This window comes from Coturnix japonica, chromosome 4 (genome assembly GCF_001577835.2).
Source record: "Coturnix japonica isolate 7356 chromosome 4, Coturnix japonica 2.1, whole genome shotgun sequence".
NCBI classification, from domain to species: Eukaryota; Metazoa; Chordata; class Aves; order Galliformes; family Phasianidae; genus Coturnix; species Coturnix japonica.
The window spans coordinates 66,932,064-66,952,031 of NC_029519.1; the positions used below are offsets into that span (position 1 = coordinate 66,932,064).

Here is a 19,968-nt window from a genome sequence, read left to right on the forward strand (position 1 = left end):
CTTCCCTTCGCCCCCCTCCTCCCAGCCTGTGCTGTGACATTTCCTTCATGACAGCCTGTCTCCGAACTGCACTTGCTGCCGCCTTGGTAAAGGCTTACAAAGAGAGTGTAACAGCCAGTGGCCAATCGAGTTTGTGCAAGCTACATCAGCTATGGATGAAACATCCACCAGAGAGAATAAGGACTTAGAAGAAAACTGGATAAAAGGGCTGCGACGGGAAGCTAGCTGGCAGGTTAGTGATACAAAGACGAATGCTTGCAAGTGGATTAAATCTAAGCACTTAAAATCTCTCAACTTTTTAACCGAAGCGTAGGTGAAACGTGTGTTTGTTTGTAGCACAGCGTTGTCTGAGAGCATATTCCTGGGAGACCGGTGATCACTGTGCTCTTATTTTCTTGGAAAGAGTAGTTGTAGGATTCCAAAGCCATCTAATCCAAATTGTAGGAGAAGCAAATAGAGTTTTATAAATCTGTAGGCATTACGAAATGTACACTTGCTTAAAAAAGGTGCTTGCAATAACAAGTCGCAGGTGCATGCTGTAATATCAAAGGAAATACGTGGCTGGTGTGTGTATATATGCAAGTTTATTCCATTAAAAAATATAATACAACACCTGTCATCCTGTTACTTAATTGTGTCATAGTAACTGCAGCAAGGGGTTTCTTTTAGCCTCTTCTAAAGAGGCAACATCTTTAAATGCACAATGCCTGTTTTCTTTATTATACTGGACTCACAATAGACATGCATGCAATTCAATCCGAAGGCAGGCAGTTTTCATTAAAGTGTGCAAAGCAATAATGTTTACATTATGCAGTACCTTTCTGGAGTTTGTAGAATTAGATACCATTTCAGACCTGCTAAGCCCCACTGAGTGGTTGTGATTGCTCTTTACATTATATCCTAAGCATCGTCTGTGCACTTTTTTTCTGCTCTATTGCATTTTAATTAGTCAATCAACAATATTCAAGAGATGTGTCACGAAGTTATTTCTTTTTTTCCCCCTTGCTGCTTCTTATGAGGGATTTTAAAAGAAGATTATTATTATTGTTTTGGTGATGCCATTATACAAAATTCAGATGAAGTGTTGATTTGATTTGTCTTTATCAGGTGAAGCTGTGCTGGAGTTCCAGCTCGATAAGAGTTACTGCAGCAGCCTGAATGCTACAATGCATGCTCTCTTCCCACAGAAGCAAAGCTGTTACAGTTTGATACCCTCACCACAACTTTGCTCTAAAGCAGGAAATGCAAGTCTGTCTTCAGAGGGACATGATGCCCCATGTCATACTGTTCTTGGCTTTTATTGTGGTATCTCCTTGATCATCTGTATCTCTAGGGAAATGAAATACATGGTCGAGATAACATACATATAGAAATAAGTGATTCCTCCTCCCTGAGTCCTTGTGGAAGCAGGGATGTGCCATTTATGGCCCAGGCTGCCAGGACAGAGCAGATGTATGTGCCAGGATGCAGAGGAGGTGGTCACCCCACAGACACAGCAGGGGAGAACACCGCTGCCCTGCAGAGCTGGGCTCAACAGGTGGGGAAGGAAGCAGGAGGAGAGCTGGGGCTGTGGAGGCACCTGGCTGCTTGCGCACACAATTAACCAAATGGGAGAGACAATCTACTTCTCTGGCTCTTGCTATTTTCGCTAGGTCAGGTGAGTGAACTGAGAGTTTAGAGAACGTGGGAGAGATTTTCCTGTAGTACCTGACTGGAGAGCTAGCACCTGTAGGTGCTACACCCGCAGCCCTAAGGTGCATAAACTGTAGGGCCTTATCTCTGAAGAGACAGTTCCTTTTCACCACTGTGTGCGTCTGCTACCTGTCTGCTCTTCCCTAAACAGAGATATTTCTGTTTCTAATTCTATCTACCTCCCTCTTGGTTGAAGAAAGGGGATAGCGGTTGCAGATATTTTGCTCTGGGATGGAAACCCTGTTACCTCTGAGTGAGGTTTTCAGAGAAGCCCCTGGGAAGGGGTTATCCAGTTCTCATTCAAATTGTTAATCATCCCATATTTCTTGACTCTGCGAGGTCTTTAGAAATCCCAGGATAGCGCGAGAGCATCAGTCTTAAAAGGAACTGATTTAGAGTGAGTGCTGCAGAGCCAAAGCTCCTCTTCATTCCTATCTGCCGGGGAGCTCCAAGGTGATGGTGTACATCCTTTCTTCTTAAATGGGACAAGTTTTTTTAGAGCTAGGCCCTTATATCCATATTTAGTTTCCTGAATAAGTGTCCTGATTTTCAGAAACGCTTGGGAAGCACTCCTGGGAAGCCAGCAGTTTCAGTTTCCTTGTGCTTCAACATGTGAGGCCTGTGCTTGAGGCTGCGTGGTGGGGGTACCGGTAGCCCCTGGCTGGGAGGTGGCTGGAGGGGCTTGGTGGACAGCTGTTAGCTCACTTTGAGACCAGTATTCAACTAAGGATTGCACCTCCTTGATCATGGCCACGGCTCTCCCCAGCTCACAGCCCCACACATCAGCTGGATGTGATTGGCCAGAGACAGGTTGTGTTGGCCAGCTGTGGGTATGTGGGGTTGCACAGCTGGCCTGGCACTGTGCTGCCATTGCTGGGGAGCCAAAGGAGGAGGAGGAGAAAGAAGTGGAAGAGGTGAAGGCCAATTGCACGTGTCTCACTCTTGTTGTGAGAGACGTGACAGTTTTGACTTGGCACTTGGAAAAACCAGGCCACTTATTTAGCAGGCTAAATATAGGTTAAGCAGCCTCGCTTGAGTATCCTGCTTTAAAAAATTCTGGTGATAGTCATCTCCTATCCTGCCTTTCAGCCAGCGCACTCCTCATGCTGTGAAAGGTCTGTGCAGTAGCCCCACGCACATGAATAAACATCAGCTTGCAAGCGAGAGAGGAAAGCAGCTTACGGTTATTTCTTTCAGGGGGATATATAGTTTGGAAAATGAGGTGTGTCCTATCTCCAAAAGGAGTTATTTTTCTATTAGGTTAAAAATATATATATAATGAAATAAATCAGGGCTGAAATTATAATTCTGTCTTTATCACTTAGCTTTCACTTTTTGTTTTCTGTTCTCATCGTCTCAGACTTTGCTGTAATCGTGTATATCTATTTTAGATGTTTCATGAGAAAGGTGGCCCTCCTTACTCGTGTTTGCAGACCTTCAGAGCGGGTTTTCAAAACCTCGTCTAATCCCTTTTCCTGATGTTTCCTTGGGAACAGCTTCTGACATCCTACAGATCTATAGCTGTCACAAAGCTGGCACAGTTTTACCATAGGCCAGTCACATATTTGGGTGACCACAACTGTGCAGAAAGACTGAAGGTTAAGAAATCTATGCAGGTGTGGATGTCAATATTTAAAGAAAAAAAAAATCCTGCATATTTATAGAGGCAAATGGATTTTGCTTCACATTTACACATGGAGGGAAATTCGTGCACTCAGATATGCAGGAGTAACTCCCATTGGCTTAAATGGGAATTTTGTTCCCATAAATGAGAGTGAAGGGTAGTTCAGAATATCCTGGGACAGGAGCAGTACACTGATTCCAGCAGCTTACTAGAGCAGCGAATCCCTCTGCGGACATATTGAGATCTAGAAAGCCACAATTTTCTTCCTAATTGTTGGCTCAATTAGAGTACGGTCTCCATCTCAAACTTACTTTAAGCTTTGTCCTTGATTTGCTGAGTTGTTGTATAGCCTAAAATACAATACTGTGTTGGTGAGGGAAGGAGAATAGGGATCCTGAAAGAAATATTTCAGTCATTCCAGAATAATTTGGGATCTTTCATCAAGATAGGCATGCCGTTGATGAAAAATAGGCGTTTTGTCAGGGCCTTCAGCAGTCTGACGATAGTTTTCTACAGGATAATAAAAGCAGGCATGTCCTGCCTTTTTCGTTTAATTTTGAGTTCCTGCGTGCATTTGTGGGGAGTGGGAGTAATTTGGCTCAAATGAGACCTTATCAGGCTCCAGTAAGCCTGGAAGCACAGCAGTATGCTGGAAGAAGACACCTAGTAACGTATCTTCTCATTTACAGGATGGTCCCAATGAATTCATGTTAATAGAAACAGAACACTTAGTAATCACTAGGTAGATAGGTAGCCATGTATGAATGTAAGAATTCAATGTGTAGGCATGTATGTGTCTGTACATTTGCACGCTCATGTAGTGAATTCACATCTTCAAAATATGAAAGTACTGAAAATTGGTTCATTTGGAAAGAGGGGTTACAGCAATCCCTGCCTGAAGTAATATGTAACATTTTTATGTTTGTTATTGTATTTAGAGCACCAATTCTTAAACCGTGTGAAATTGCCAGTTCCTAACATAACAGGTATTTAGCTCTCTCAGATCTAATAGAACAAAGAGAAATTTTAAGCCATCAAAATTTTGGGATTTTGTTTCATTCACCTTATTTGTGATTGCAGTGATGGTGGAAATGAGAAAATCACTCTTTGGATTTACTCTTAAAGATATTGTTTTCAACCCTTTACAATGCTGAAAGCATCGTCCTTTGTTGATGATTGCCAACAGGGCCTAGTGATCCAGGTTCCACCAGTCTTCCCTGTATTTCCAGACAATACTGGGTTTGAAAATAATGGCAAATTTGATTTGGGCAATGTATGGTGACTGCTGAGTCATGGCCTGAACCCCTGATTGAGCACCTGGGTCAGCCCTGGGAGCACAGGTGAAGGCAATACAGCTGTGTGACTGTAAGGGGTAGAGCCTGGCTGCACCTCTCCTCCACCCCATTTTAAGGCTGACTACCACTGGGGAAGGTTTTCTAGTTGGAAGATCCCTGCCTTGTGGAATTTTCCTTACAAGCCTAGCTTTTAAGAAACAGGTGAGCATGTTTCCTTTTCTCTTTGTAACACCATTCCATTGTGTTAGTTTCCTTGTCATTACACCTCTTGTGTTATCATCACACTGCGTTGATCTTTCTGGTTATTCCAGGCACCCATAGTGTGCAAGAGGTAGATACAGTATATCCAGCAGCACTGTTGTACTGTGTTTACTGTGGACATCAAATCTTTTCCAATGGTGAAATTTATCAAAAATTGTTTTTCTTTTTTTCCTCCACCCTCAAAGGCTCTGTCTATCTGTTTATCTGTATATTTATCTATCTGTTGAGTTGTGAAGGAGGAATGGTCAGTTTTGTTTCCTTAGTTCTTCCTCTAAGTGTTGTATTTTCAATACAATCATAAGATCTGCTACTGAATGCATTTTTAATGTTATAAGTGTACTTTACTTACCATTTAAAGTATGGCAAGAGGTGTATACCTGTAGGGTTCTATAACCTCTCACCATGCTCCACACATGAGGACCATCCAGCTGGGACTTCTGTTCTCCATGTTACCCTGGATGCTCTCAAAGGAAATTATGGGAGCCCTTTGTAGAAAAGAGTTAAAAGAAATTTTATGAAGGCACGTTATCAGCAACTGACCAGAGGCACATCAGGACTGGAATTTCTCTATCAATTGCTTTTTATTTAGTTTCGTGTATTTCATTGTTCTTCAAGGTGTGTTATGAACAGGAAACTATTATATAGGCATATTTGAGGCAAAATTCAGCGTATTCAGAGTAGAGACTGCTAATGAGTACCGAGGAAGTTATTCTTCCAGGTTACTGGTCTGTGATGCTGCTATTTTGCTGGCTGATGTCTTTACACATTCTGACCCTTTCTCAGCTCCCTACATTGGGCAGGTCACTTGTAGGCACTAGGATTTGTGAGGGAGGGATGTGTTGTTCCCAGGGCTGTCAGTGATTAGTCTGTCCTTGGGTCTGAGGGTTAGGCCCTGTACCACTAGGGCAGAGTGATTTGCCTTATTTTCATCATGCCTGGGGAAATGTTCTTTCCTTGATGCTCCTCATCAAGTGCACTGACAGGGGAATGTTCCTTGGTGATACGAGACAGTGTCAGTCTTTCTGAAAGCCAGGATCAGTCATGTACTAGTAAGAAGAGAGTCATAGATGCTCCAGGATAATACTAGGTGTCTTTTTGATAATAAAATGCCTAATTAGTGTAAAGAGAAATAGGACCAATGTGTGATATTGTATGGACTGTAGTTTTAGAAATCAAACGCCTTAAGACTTAGGCGAGGGAGAGGTTCTACAAACCTCAGTTATTTAATACCCTGTGAAATGCACTGTGCATGCTGTGCTTAGCTTGCTATTGCTCAGTACTTTAAGCCTGTTCATAACCATTCACAGCACTTAAGATCTAAAGATACGCTCATCCTTTGATAGGACAAGGTCAATTATTCTCAATTTATTGCCAGTACCAAAGTGTTTATGCAGTTTTATTTATAAGCTGGGTTTATGTTTTTCTAGCATTAAAGACACTTGATAGTAAAAAAAGGGCATTTCATTTGAAGATTACTTGTTCTGTGACATATTTATATATAAAAATGTGCATGTGTGAATTCATATAAGTGATATAAACCCTATCTTCTTCTTTCCCCAGGACACCTTTTTGCTTCTTTTTAACCTGCTAAGTGCCTGTTGTGCTATCTTACACTATACACGCAAAGCATACTGACATGCAGATATCTGGGTTCAAGACTAAAGCTGTTTAACCAGCCACCACTTGTCACTGGGAGCTTGCTTTTGGTCTTCTGGTCATTCAGGCTTTGAGTTTCTTTGCTGTGCTGCTAGAATAATCACCCCAAACCTTCCTTAATGCTTTCATGCCAGTACTTCTCCACCACAGTCCATACAAGAGTAGCTCCTTTTCCACAAATCCTATAGAAGTATGGTTAAGTCCATCCTTGTGTTATGAACCACTTAAGCATGTGTATAAGAGAAGCCAGTGCTGGCTGTCTGGAATGATAGCAATGAGTTGTTGATATTTGCCTATGGAAACCTGTGGGGTCTCCTTGCTCCCTCTCCACCCAAGTTTTTGTCCTCTACCTGTTTGGCTCTTCTAAAACTTCTTTTTTTTTGCAAATGGTTTATTTGACAACTGGCAAAAACAATGGTACAACACTTTTGACTATGCTGTGTGAGCCACTTAGAGAGCAATTTGCATAATGGGAAAAATTCCTTATTGAATAAAGAAAAGGGTAGAGATTGCCAGAGCTCATCTGGTAAGTGTTTTCAATATGAGCTTGTCTGTAAGTGTTTATGGAGCTGCTGGGCATCACTATTTGAATGTTGGCTTACGTGATCATTTCTCTTTCTGCATTTATTACTCTCACAAAGTTCTTTAAGGCAGCATCTGAGTAAGGAAGGCGTTTCTCAAACCTAAATGTTTAAGATTTAAATCTAGTTTTCTGATCATATGATATTGCTGGGGGACATAAGATGCCCATCTCTCTTGTGTTATCACATCTCCAATGTTCCCTGAAGGAACAGGTAGCTGGCGCCTTACAGAAATATCTGCAAAGCTCTTCCCACACTGTTCCAGGCAGAGTTCAGCCTGTGGATGGTCTCGTTGCTGGTTTAGACAGTTGCATAGAAAATAGTTCATGGGTGTGTTGGAAGGAGGTGGACAAATGACTCTGAAATGAAAAGAGGAATAGTTTTAGTTGTGTGATTAGTCTTTGAAGTATGTTCCCATGTAGTTCAGATGTGGGTATGCAGCCAACATACAATTTAGAGTTCATGAAACTTCTGGAATTCAGACATGTTCTTACAAAAAAAGTGCTTTCTTTTTTTTTTTTTTTTTTTGCCTTTTTAAATAATTTTGATGGATGAATCACATAGCTCTCTAGATCTATCTCCAATGACAGTATTGCACCAGATTTTGCATTAGTCTTGCTTTTTTAGTATTGGCTCTTTATTGTTGGTTTTTTGTTTGTTTTTTTTTTACAAGACTTGAGTCTTGTTCCGAGCTGGGGAGAAGAGCAGGTGGTCAGAAGGTACTGCTGACATCACTTTCTCCAGCATATCTGGGCCCCAGCCTTCATCCATCCCTGCAGCAGCAAGCATCTGGGGACTCCTGCAGGTGCCTTGGCCACACCTCCCTTCTTCCCCACTGTCAGATAATCGTAAATTGCAAACTGAGCTTTTCTGTTTCCCAGAGGGTACTTTTTTCTAATGCTTCTGGGATTAGGGGTAATCACTATTCGACAACAGAAATGACATGACTTAAGAAAGATGTCTTGCTAAGCCCTCGGACTTTAAGGGGAGTGATGCACAGCCATTTGGAGCTAACTCTCGTAGACTTCCCTGATCACTTTAATTGGAGGACAGAAGGCCTTCAACATTTTAAATAGCTGACAGAAGGATCTATTCCCAACCTTTTCCCTCTAGCTAAACCTGTGATGTGTCAACCCGCTCCCCAGGATGCAGACAGTGCTGTACTTTTGACCTTTTACCATGGTTTTTTTTTATTCTGCAGAGTGAGCTGGATTTTCCTTCTTGGCAAAAGAGCTATAGGAAGCTGGAAAATCCGAATGAGCTGATACATCTTTTGTTAGAGCTGGTTTATTACCGAGTGTTTGCTTTTTCCTTTTTCTTTTTTGACATTTCTAATAGGGACGCAGTTGTATATTGTTTCTTTTTATATCTTGAATTCACTGCAAATACTGTAGTGAAGGATAAGATACTTCACATTTCCCATATTTTGATATTTTTAATATGGAATTAAAAGTATTTGAGGAAATTGATTTTTCAACTAATAATGTGAGTTATAGGAGCTGATAAATGTGAGATTAATGGCTAAGAAAGCAGTCATTTGAGATGGATAATTTAGATTTTTATCATTTATTAATCATAAAAAGTAAACCTGCTGTATAACTAATTTTAGTTTTATCAAGAAGATGAATTGTTCCAGCTAATGAATGTATAGATATTCTATGCCAAAGGCATTCGTAGGAATCTGTTAATCATTTAACTGTGTCATGGCATATGCTTTGTCTTCATAAACCAATTAAAACACATAACTTCCTCTACTGAAATGTGTGTTGGTCTTCAGTGCCTACAGCAAATTAGAACAGCATTTGTCTTAAAATACGCTTCTGTATTGCAGGTATGAAAATTTAATGGAGATAGGATCTTCAGGTAGGGAGCATCGCTAGGCTGTCAGTGCTGCTCTCTTGCAAAGGTATTTCTGCTCTCAGCGTGGCAGAAGCTGATCCTGCGGGTGCTACATATGCCAAAGAGCACTTGTTCGCTGAGATTTAGGTGTGGGCATAAACAAGTGGGAGCGTGGCTTAAATCCACAGCTGTCTTGCTGGATGAAGCCTTGTTCAGTGGCAGAAATCAGTGGTTAGTTGCAGCAGGTCCAGGAGACTACCTGGGGGTAGTCATCATGGATCTCAATAGAGGGATGACTTATTGTGCTTTGGGGACTGACTGTAGTGATGGGAAGAGAAGCAATTTTGGGGGCAAGTGGTGCAGGTCCGCATGCGCTGCTGTGTGCTAGTAGGCTGACAAGGACACTGAAGGGCTCCCTCAGTCACGTATCAGTCTGAGTGGCACCTGAGGGATGTGTTCCTTAACCTAGGTGCTGATTCTCTGGGAGGTGGTGGTGCTTTGCCAGATCTGCTCTGTGCAGCTGTGCTGGGCACCAGGCTTTTGTGGGGTTCCTGATGGTGCTTTCAGGAGTTAAACCATAAAATGAGTTGTGTTTTTCTGCGCTCTGCTGCGGGCAGTGTGAGCTGTACTTTCTCTGGGTCTCAGGTCCTATACATGAAATGGAGCTCCCACTTCCATTTAAAATCTTTGAGATGGGACCCATCTGTTACTTAATACCTGAGTCAGAAATTGCCTCCTTTGGACTTACTCCTGGTGAGGGCTTAGAGATGCTGCTGTAATGCAAAGAGCAACCTTGATTGCTGCTGGAGATTTTCCTGCAGACGGCATATGCAGCTGAACCAGTGCTAGAGGTTAGAGGGTAATAATTGCACTCCTGGTTATTTTTAGCCCATCCTAGAAGAGACTGAATTTTTTTTAATGGGTTTTTATATTCAAGGAAATTACAGCTTTCTGGAAAAACTTCAGAGCTGTGACAAAAAACTAGAATTGGGTTTTTAAATCTGGTGGCAGGATTTCTGCATTCTGGTCATTCAGAGCTGTTTGTTTCGTCTTGCTTTTCCTTCCCAGTGAGGTGAATAAAGGAGAAGTGTGAATGTGTTTAGGTTTTATTCACAGTGTTGTAGTAATGTCAGAGCAAATACAGATAGAGACAGACAGCCGACAATGGAGAAATCAGAAGACAGCAGATGCTCAAGTAGCCAGCTCCAGCTAATCCAACTCAGAAGCACATTCTGTTTGGCTGGTTAGCAACCTATGTGTTGCCATACCACCTATACTGTATTAGTTTATTTATATCTTTAATACGTTATCTGTAGGCGACATTATGGGTGAAGCACTGTTGCTAAAAGAGAAGGAAAAATTATAGTTATTGCTATAATAAACAGCTTGAAAATATCTTTTTAAGAAGATTGCAGTAATACAAAAGGAAATAGCATTAGATTGCAACATCAATTATTTAGAACAACGTTCTTATATTCTTTTTTGGTTTTTTTTTTTACCCTATTTCTTTCCTCAGAGATAAAGTTCCAGTCTTTGGAGTGGGAGGTTGTTGGAGCCATGAGGTGCCTCCTTGGGTCAGGAGTCCACACTGCTCTGGGGGCTGGATGGGTGCGCATCCTTGCAGGCAGGAGCCCTGCTGCCTGGGTGTCAGCAAGGGGAGCCCAGCATCCCTCCCAGAGAGGGTGCGGTCAGCCCCAGGTTTTCTGGGACTTTGAGGAAAATAGTAATTTTTAGGCCATCTTGCCCTAGTTTTAGCAGACTTCTGGGAATAAGAAAGGGAAAATGGATCTTTGTAAAGGCTTAAAGAATGTTGCTGAGAGGGAGGGGGTGAAATCAGGTCCTCATGGAGCAGTGAACCTGGTTTATAAATGGAGTGAGGAAATGTAAGTCATTGTGCACTGCTAAATTTGGGGCTTTTGTATGGATATTACTTACTTAGCCGAAGACAGAAACCTTCCCTGAAAGAGAACATGTGGTTGTGCTGGGGAAGTGGGCTCACTGGTCTTATTGGAAGCTAAGGCAAAGGCAAGCAGTGATCCAAAAGAATAAAACACTTTCTTTTCCTTTTTTTCTTTATAATTCTGCCTATATCTAGGAACGTCTTCATAAAATAAAGCGCCTTGTCTGTAAAACTTCCTGGTAAATATGTGGGCTGAGAACATCACACTTCCTGGTTATCTTAATGTTTGAAAACAATGCTGTGAACAATGCACTCAGCAATCGTTTTCTTCGGTGAAGGTAAAATCTTCAGTGGCACAAACCTTGTAAAAATAAATGGTATTTTATATAAATGCTGGGTGAATACACAAAAGCTATGAATACAGTTAGGGTAGCTGCCACTGCTTAAAGGTCAGTAAAGCACAGCATTAAATGGCACATTTTGTGCTCCCGAACACATAACCCGTGATAAATTTTATTCAGTATGTTTCTGAAATATCTACAGACACATTTTCTTCAATAATTCACAATCCTTTAAAAGCTTCTTTTTCTTTTGACAATCAATTGCAGGACGCAGCATCTATAAAAGTTGCAGAGCTGGACATGGGGTCAGTTGAATTGCAGGGCAGGTGATGCTGAACTCCCCCAGCAGCTGATGGAGGGATCTCTTCCCCAACCCTTCTCTGAGCTGAACTTGTGGCCCCGTCTGCAGGGTGTGTACATGGCGTGTTCTGGCCGTTTGGTCCCTTGGGGGTGATTTGTTTTTCCTTTCCCCTTTTGCAAGGTGATGAGTTTCTGTGGCAGGTGTGGGAGGGCTCAGGCAGCATATTGGTGTGGGATATTTAGCGGGAAATGTCATCTCTACCACACGACTTTTTCCTGCTTCTGTTTGTTAGTGTAAAGTCAGCAGAAGTAAATTAGCTGGCAGATTTCAATGGAGACTGTTACCAGTGTCCTCTGCCAGAAACCGAACGGAGTGCCAAATTAGAATTGATTTCTCAATAAAATTGAGTTCAGCCTCCTCAACATAATCTAAGACAGAATGACAAAATCTCTCTAACTCACTTTTTAATTTTATTATTTTAGGTCAGTTTTGTTCTTGGATATTTTTGCTGCCCTAATTGCTGGTTATTATCTCCTTCCTTGAATCTTTTTGCTTGTCCACAAGACTAAAACGTTATCTTCTATGCACAGTTCAGGGCAGTAAGGAGAAGGGACATCTGCTGGTCACCTTCTCGCCCCTCCTCATGCCAAGCTCCTCCAGCAGCAGCAGAGCCAGCCACGCTCTGAGTCAGAGGCTGAGAACACAACAAGCTGCTTACAGTCCCATCCTTGTTTCTCCTTCCCACTCACAGCATGTTGCTCTGGGAACCACCAACCAACCTAATTAAAACAAATTTTTCCTATTGCGGGAGCAATTCCCCAAATGCTCCACCCCGCCAGAATCATGCTGTGTCTGCTCAGTTCACTACCTTCATCCAGCTCCCAAAGAGGCTCATCTTACTGTAATGAAAATCAATACCTTCTAATGTGGCTTTAATTCTTAAATTCATTGTGTTTATCACATATGCTTCTAGGGAATCCTGTCATATATGGAAGTGAAAAAATGTTGTCTTTTTAGAAGACACACGTAGTGAGTGAGTTCTGGAACGTTAGCAAAGCTTGTTACATGACCCAGTAAGGGACCTATTCTGAATTAAGGCAGGATTTGAAGTGTTCATGGTAACACAAGATGGCAGCACTTGAAGTACTGCAATAGCTCTGGAAGCAAAACCTCCCCTTGGAATGTGCTGGGTTGGTTCCTCCTGTGAACAAGGCATTGCACTCAAGCATGACACCTTGTCCAGCCTTGTGGAAAGCAAGATTTCAGTGCTGTGATAACAGTCCTTGTATCAATTTTTCTGAATGCTGAAGTCTTTTATCTCTCAGCTTATTCCCTGGAAATCAAAATATAACGTGGGCTCTTGAAGTACCTCGTGCTACTGGGCACACCTGTGTTTGCAAGTGTTCATCTGTTCTTATTTGTGTGACATTTAAGAGTTTTAAAAACCCATGGTTTTTAGGGTTAAAGGACGTGTTTATGCCAACTTGATTTTGACAAAAGCAGTGCTTCAGAAGGAGTGCTGAGCAACATGGTAGGTCAATGGCATCCCTCAAACTGCTTCTCTTTCTCAGCTCTTCAGCTTTGTTCTTGCCCCTTCAGGTCCACAATCCTAGCTTTTTCCTTACACCAGGATGCCTGGTGTGTCTGCAGCACCAAAACCATCTGCTCTCTCTTCTACTGATGCTTGCATATTTTTGTGCCTATTCTCCATGACCATATGAGTGAGAATGTGACTCTACAACATTTAGTTCTCATTTCCTGTGTGAGACTGGTAGATCTTGGAGTATTTGTAATACCCTCTCTGTCCATCTACTTCTTCAAGGCAGTGCTGTTAGGTAGGTGTCTCCTATGTTGGGCTGTCCTTTTTAATCCCCTTCCCACATTACTTGTTTTTTGTCTCTCCCTGCCTTTGTTCTGCTTATTGCTCTCTCTGCTTGTCCACACCTAGACCATTAATATGGCTTTGCAGATATTTACTACTAAATCTTGAATAGAATTGGAAATACGCAACACTTATTGCCACAGTTTTATTTGTGAGACCATAATATGAGCTAAAAGTCAACTCTGTTGACATTATGTGTGCAGTGCAGATATCAAAGCACCGTAGCCTCTGAAGGGAGAAAGTGCTAGGTCTTCAAGCACTCGAGCATACAACAAATCATTGCACCATATGCTTTATTTTAGGCACGTAAGTGATCCTGTGTACATCTCTTGGACTTCGGGGATGTTCTTAATCTTCAGTGTTTTCTTAATTTGGTGGTTTGCACTCCTGACCCAAAACTCATGAGTTGACTGGGAAGAAGGACAACTGAAATGCTGGCTAACTTTATAAAAGAAAGGCTTGCACTGGGAGGAGGAATACTGTTTGCAGTTGTAAAATGTGGGGATCGGAGTTCTGTCCAAAGGAGTGCTTGTCTCTCCTGAGCGTCTATGCAGACTGGCTGGTGGATCACGTGTTGTCTTTTTGTGCTCTTATCTGTTACCTTTTGTCCAAGATTTCCATTAATTAAGTCAAAGGCTGGAAGGACCAAGAGGTTGGTGTAGTGTACACATCGGCAAGATCAGAGCCACTTTCATCCCAATGGGTTTGTCCTGAGATCTTCCAAGTGACGGTATAGGTTTAGGTCTGGCATTTCTTCATTTTTGCCTCTTTGGCTGAACAGAAGAAAATGGATGAACTGACACTTCCGAGAGGGGTCTTCCTGGCAGTTGTTCAGGCTAAAAATGTGCAGTATCAAGGTTGTTTTCATAAGAGAGCTAGCCCTTTTTTTTTGTCAGGATAATGTCATTACATATATTTATTATACTGGGGGGGCGGGGGGGGAGGGGGGGCGGGGGTTGTGGGGAAGCTAAAAAGAAAAATAAATCAGGAGAACGGGGATTTGCAGGTTGTGTTTTGGTGACTGAGAGCTTATCCATGAGAGAGTTTATAGTGGCATGTGTGGGGTACGGCAACAGAGAAAAAGAGAAGTGCTAGGTCGTCCTGTCCTCTTCTCAGGAATATGCATATCCCCTTGGTAGTACAGGTTTATTTGCAGGCACGCTTTGTCCCTGAGTCACGCTGATTGGGGAGAGAGCGTTATATATGCAAAAATAAAACTAAAATATACCAGAGTGCTTTGTCTTCCAGAATTTTCAATATTTCCCCAAACTACTTACTTTGTGTGAGTAGGTTTGAACATGTCAAGCTCTATATATGCTGTGTGCTAAGCGTCACTATTATTTAGTGTTTTATTTACTATTAATATATTTTTTAGTAAGCATTGGGACTTTCAAGTCTTCCTTTGGGAAGCTGTTGTACGTTCTCATAGATTTCACTGTCAGAGTTTTTACTGATAGCTTATATTTTCCTTTCCTTAATTGCTGCCTGTTACTTCTTCTTGTGTTCTTTTGTACCTAATTATAAACGTTACAACATCAATTTAGGAAAAAATATCAGGAGAGGTTTCACAAGGGTCAGTGCTGATCACAATATTGTTTAATACTTTCCTAAACAATATATACAGAGCAGTACAATTTGCAGATGATGCCAAATTAAGAGGGATCATAAACACAGTGGAAGGCAGAGGGAGAGAGATAACAAAAGGATGTTGAGAGTTTAAAGAACTGTGCAAAAATTAACAAGATGAGATTTAATTTAGATAAAATACAAGGTCATACACTATGGGAGAAAAATACCAACTACAAAATGGAAGATGCTGGTTAGAAAACAGCAATAATGGTGATGTATTTTACATTTATGTAGCTGCTTTCATCTTGCAGAGTCCCAGAGAGCTTTACAAATTAAATAAATTAATATACAAACTGCACATAAGGATTATTTTATTCTCCTATGAGACTTCTCCTCTGTTGGTGCTATGACTATGACAGCTACTCAACAGGACTCTGCAGTGGTATGCAACAGTTCAGGACAAAATATTACAGATCCCCTTGAAGTGGCAGTAAAAGTTACAGGAGCCAGAATTTGTGCAGGGCACTGTTTAAAACTGTTTCTCTGATGAAAACTGCCAGAACACTTTTTTTTTTTTTTTAAGCTGCAGATGATCAAGATCTTGGTTTTACATCTGTCTTCACGTTTACTGCAGTAACGCAGAGATGAGCCCACTGAATCACAATGGGCACAGATTGTACGAGGGTTCATTGTGGGAGATGGTAATGAAAAAAGGGTTTTGTGGTTGTTTTTTTTTTCTTATTTTACCTAAATAGACAAATATACATGGCCTATTTACTGGAAAGTAAAAGGGCTCAAGATGCAAAATATTTTCTATAGATAGTTGTTCATTTTTAAAAAGGGAGGTACATTTAACTGGAGGATATATAAAACCAACAATGGGAAAGAAAGGCACACGATGCTGAACATGTTGTGGTGGGCTTTTGCAGAAAGCGGGTGAGAGAAGTGAAGACGTAGCACAAGAACAGGATGGCCCAGGATGGGGTGAAGATGGAAGACCCAGGAAGGGCTAGGATTGGTTTCTTTAACACCTCACATTTTGCCCTCCGTGACTGCATTCTTCAATGAATTTTCTTCAAATGGTGGTATTTCAGAACTACTCTTCTTGTTTCCCCCATCCTGCCAATCACAGAATCACAGAATGACCCGGGTTGGAAGGGACCTCAAGGATCACGAAGCTCCAACCTCCAATGTTAGGCAGCATCATGAGATGGAGGCAGGGTTTGAGTTTATACTGTATAGCTGTGAGTCTCAGTTGGGTGGCACATCCCAGGTTAGGTGTGGGAGCAGCTGGGCTCTGAAAAGTGGGTGCAGGTCCTGGAACCTGACAGAGAGCTGTGTGCTCCTGCATTGGCCAGGATCATGGTGATGTGGTCCCCAGAGGGATGTATGCCAACAAGAGTGTGTGTGTGGTTTGCTGGTGCTGGTGTGGGCAGCATATGGAAGTTTGGGCAGTATCCAGATCTGGTAGTTCTGATGCAGGCTGCATGAACTCAGGTCATTACCGGGACACAAGCAAGTCATATCTGTCCTAGCAGACTGAGGGGGACCTAATTAGGAGTAACTCTCACTGAGAGCCATTGCAGTAAATCCTTGTAAAGCACCATTTGCCCTTCCAGGAGGGCTTTGCAGTTTTGGAAGTGGTCTGTGTGTGTGAGGGCAAGTTCCTCTGAGTGCAGGTTCAGTGCTTTAACCTGCTGGGACAAACATAGAGTTCCTGTATTGGATTTGCCTTTGTGCTTTTATTTCCTTCTGCTGTGGCATGTGGTAATATGGGACTCAAACTTGGAATAATTAGAGAGGGCAGTTTTCTGTTGCAGTACCTGTTTGAACCTGTGCTAATTTTTATTTTTCTTCTCTGGAGAGGAAAAAAAAAAAAAAAAAAAGAATTTGTTATTTTTTATGTTGGGAATCCAGCAGTTGGTTCACATTCTTTCTGTGAAAAGCATGTTTTTCACCACATTGCCAGTGTGGCCTGTTGCACAGATCCCTGTGCCTGCAGCAGCTGTACCAGATGCATGGCAGTTGCTGGGCCTGATTTTCTACCAGTCTGCTCCTTGTTTTGCTACTTTTGTCTGTGCCATGTCCCTTCATTGTTCTTTGGCAGCATCTTTGCATCCATTTTGCGCAGATTTGTGTGACTATATAGGGTGCAAGCTGGTGGAAAATGCTGCTTCTGTTCTGTGCAACATCTTAAGTGAGACACAAGCCAGCACCCTCATGGTCTGCTGAGTGTAAATCTGCTACTTTCAGATGAGCTAAGAAGGAGTCTTCCCATAGCTAAGCTACTGTGAATCATGCTAAAAATGCTTTGGGTATTTTCTCTTCTGAAGACAGCCCTGCTGCTTCTGTGTGGCTGGATGTTGGCTTGTGTTGAGCAGTACAGGATCCTGATGCAGCGGCTTAGAGCCTGGACTCAGGAAATCTTGGGAGAATTGATCTTTGTGGTTAACACTTCCAACAGCCATGGGGGCAAAAAGAATGCAAAGTGATGTGTAAAAGATCTCAAGGAGAAAGGAGGGCTGGGGCTGGGTGCTGGCCTGTTGTACAGGTCAGCTCTGCATTTGGCTGTACCTGTGTATGGAGTGGCTCAGGGCTTGTTTTTGAACACTGCGCCTAAAAAATAAAACCTGCTCTTAAAGACTCTTTGAGGGAGCTGTCGAGCCAGTATCTCATTTGCTTTTTATTATGACCAAAGAGTAGTTAAAACTGGACAAGCAGGAAACAACGCAGTCGAAGGACAGACTTTATTTCCCCCAGTGCAGCAGAAGTGCTGGCTTTGGTCTTACTGCCATTTTGCTTGATAGAGCTGGAGCACTTGAGTTATGGTGACATCTATTAGAATTCAATTAGTGGTAGTTCACTGACCCAAATTAACATTCTTTGTTAAACTCAAGTCAGTGTATGTGTATGCTGTTTCCAGGCCAAACAGACCTGCATAGGAAAGAGGCTCCGAATCTCCGAGCTTGTTGGCAGCGTCTTAGTGACTGGATGCAGCGTACAAGCTTGTGTCACGCCAGTGCTTTAGGCCTGCTAATAGAATTGCACTTGTCTGTGGTTTGTAATTAAACCGTGCAGATCTGAGTCGAGGTGAGGGGGGAGAAAAGGACAATGGAGTAAATGCTGTGGCTGCTCCTGGATTTGATACTGTCAGCTTTGACTTTGGGGCTATGTTAGCTCACCTTGCTTTGTCCACTAAGCCCTGAAAGTGCCTGGTTCATGTATTGGTCTTTTTTCATGAGTAACTTTGTCGGCACCCAGCCTTTTTCAGGCATGGCTGTAGTAGAAATAATACTGTTGTAGCCAGGAATTGTCAGTCAGCATCAGGAGAGAAAACTGAAGGGAATTCCCACTTTGTTCCTTTACCGGGCTCTATCTGCTCTGTGATTTGAAATACTGTCCGTGTAGTTGTGGTTTCCCTACAGTTGTCAAAAAAGCCACTGCATGATACCTACCTATTTGTGCAGCTTGAGGATTTTTGGTGTCATTGTGTGGCTTTGTCCCCCTAGGAAGGAATGAATCACTGGCTGTGACCAGCTGTGGTTTCATTTGAAAAGAAAACATGACTTATTAGCAGATAGTGGTTAATGATTGATTTTTAAAGGGGGAAAAAAAAAATCAGTTTATGATATTTTTCAGACTCCAGTTCCACGCTGACATTTACACTAAGACAGTGGGCAGAGATGTGTGAGTCTGGATCTGTTCCCATGTGTCACTTCGAGTAGTTTAAACTGTCAGTGAGAACCTTAGAATAGTCAGCTCCATGCGTCTCATGGAGATCAGTCATTATATTTCACATTTTAATTTTAATGGTGGCTGATGTATGTGTCAAGAGCTGTTGAGGCATTTGGGCATTGAACTTATGGATATTTTTTCTCATTTAATAAGTTTTTCTCTCACGATGCACTTAACTATTATAAGACTAAATTCACTCCGGGTATGAGTGAACATTACCCATATATATGCTGGATTTGAATTTGACCCATAACGAGCGAGTGCTATTGGGAACATGGTGATGTTTCTTCATTCTCTGAGCCTGTTTTCTGTTTGGTAACTTAGATATACACATTTTAAATTTATTTTGAATGCACCAATTCCTGTGGAAAAAAAAAATCAGCTAAATACATGTCAGCTTCCATAGAGCACACGCTTCTGATGCTGACTGTGCCTGGTACAAGGTAAAACTTCAGAAAATCTGTTTCCAATATACTTGAAGGCATTTACTTATCAGCAGCACAGATGGCACTTGAAATGCTGAATAATAATTGTTAAGAGCCAAGGTAAACGATGGTGCAAATGTAAAAGCAGAAGCAGGAATAACAGCCTGTATGGATTGCACCACTTGTAAGTATAGTTGATAAAAATTTACATGTGCAAACTCTGTTTTCTGCTAAAATGATCAGCTAATGTGCTTATTTGTTAGCATGAATATTGGGAGCAGAGAGGAGAGCAGCTGGCTGCTGAGGTGATGAACTTGCTGGAAACCCCAATTTCTGCAAGACCTGCTTGGAAGTGAGAGGCAAAGGAATATGCTTCATGACCACAAAAGATGTGACCTTTAAGGCACTAAAATCAAACTGCTTCTTGGTTGTGTGAAATCTCACTTATGTGGGCACCAAAATATTGGTCCTGCTTCTCTGAACTTTTTCTGGGCAGCCTTCATGAGGCTTCTGCAGGTACGTGTGGTGCATTGGGGACAGCATGACTGAGATGGAACAATCTGCCCAACCTGAATCAGTCTTGAATTCAAGTTGGATGGCACCATGGATGTTCCTGACTGATTTTTCTTTAAATAATTGTATATAACTTAATACACTCCCCTGTCCTGTGATTTGTGCAAATACTGCAGGCTTTGCAAGTACCCTTCTTCAGTCTCTAGCAGTGAACACAGGTGAATCTCACAAGGTTAAACAAAGCCAAGTGCAAGGTCTTGACAACTCCCACTGTCAGTATAAGCTGGGAGATGAGAGGGCTGAACATAGCCCTGTCAAAAGGAGTTTGGGGGAACTGGTGAATGGGAAGCTGGA

General features: G+C 42.0%; 1 protein-coding gene and 1 long non-coding RNA gene across 3 annotated transcripts in view; both read left to right on the forward strand.

Moving 5' to 3' along the window:
• The window catches only part of PPARGC1A (PPARG coactivator 1 alpha), a 336,419-nt gene that overhangs the window by 175,247 nt on the left and 141,204 nt on the right, over positions 1 to 19,968 (forward strand). The window lies entirely within an intron of this gene.
• Positions 4,640 to 8,869, forward strand: LOC107314037. Its single transcript, XR_001555279.2, has 3 exons — positions 4,640 to 4,812; positions 7,783 to 7,957; positions 8,311 to 8,869. It is a non-coding gene; the product is annotated as an uncharacterized LOC107314037 (long non-coding RNA).